Source organism: Hyperoodon ampullatus (assembly GCF_949752795.1).
Source record: "Hyperoodon ampullatus genome assembly, chromosome: 8".
Classification (NCBI taxonomy): Eukaryota; Metazoa; Chordata; class Mammalia; order Artiodactyla; family Ziphiidae; genus Hyperoodon; species Hyperoodon ampullatus.
The window spans coordinates 1,313,340-1,314,398 of record NC_136921.1 but is presented as its reverse complement, the minus strand read 5'-3'; positions in this window follow the sequence as shown (position 1 = coordinate 1,314,398).

Below are 1,059 nucleotides of genomic sequence, written 5' to 3'. Positions count from 1 at the left end.
CCAGCCACCCTGGCTTTTAGTTTTGTATGAGGTCCTCAGGTCAGCAGGGAACAGCATCCCCAAAAGCCATGCATTTCAGGGACCTCGGGGATGCCAGTGCCGTCTCTCGCCCCAGCTCTTGCGCCATCACGGCAGCACCAGGGCCTGCAAGGAGGCGGCCCGAGCAGTGTCCCGCCGGAGCGCGAGCCGTGCCTTCCTCTCCCGCCTGCCCCGCCGAGCACCGGGGGCTCCAGGTGTCTGAAAGCCAGGCCCACCCCCAGTGCCCAAGAATCCGAGAGGGCGTCGGGGTTCCCGCCGTCCAGGGTCTAACGGGACCTTTGAGATCACGCATGAACCTTGACCACCACCCGCCCCCCCCAGCCACCTCTCAGCTGCGTCTGTGCAGGGCTGGGCCGCGGCTCCTGACCATCCACGTGGGCCCGCGGCCCACACGGGGACTTTGGGCTGTGCAGGCGCGCCACCTGCCGTTGTCCTGGCCCGTCTCCGCCCAGACCCAGGGCCAGTCCCAGCTCAGGGCGACACAGGCCAGGGCTGCAGGTGACCCCTGGCTGTCACCTGGCCACAGGGATGCTGGGTGGCTGGTGAAACTTTAGCTCAGGGCCAGCGAGACCCGGCTCTGCAGGCCGGAGGGACATCCCTTCCCTGACCCCGCCAGCTGCGGGGCCCGGGGAGCTCTGACAGTTAAGGGCTTCTCCAGACGTGTACACTCTAAAAGCGCTTCCCGTCCTCTCACCGAGAGCTGCTTTCTCAGCTCCTCCCGAAATGCTTTTGAAGGTCCCGGGCGGCCGTCCGTGGCACTGGGGTCTGGGCACACCCCCACTCACTCAGGCTGTCCACGCCCCTCCGTACACCTGTGGGCCCACCCTCCTGTCTGCAGGGCCTGGGGAGGGGCTGGCAAGAGAGGGAGCCGGGCAAGGGAGGGTGATCCTTGAGGGTCTGGCGGTTGTTGAGCCACCATGGCCAGGGAAAGTGGTCCTAACCAGCCCCCGGGCCGAGAAGGCTGCTTCGCGCTGCTTTGCTTTTCCTCACGGGGCTGGGGGTCCCCTGGCCACTGGTTAG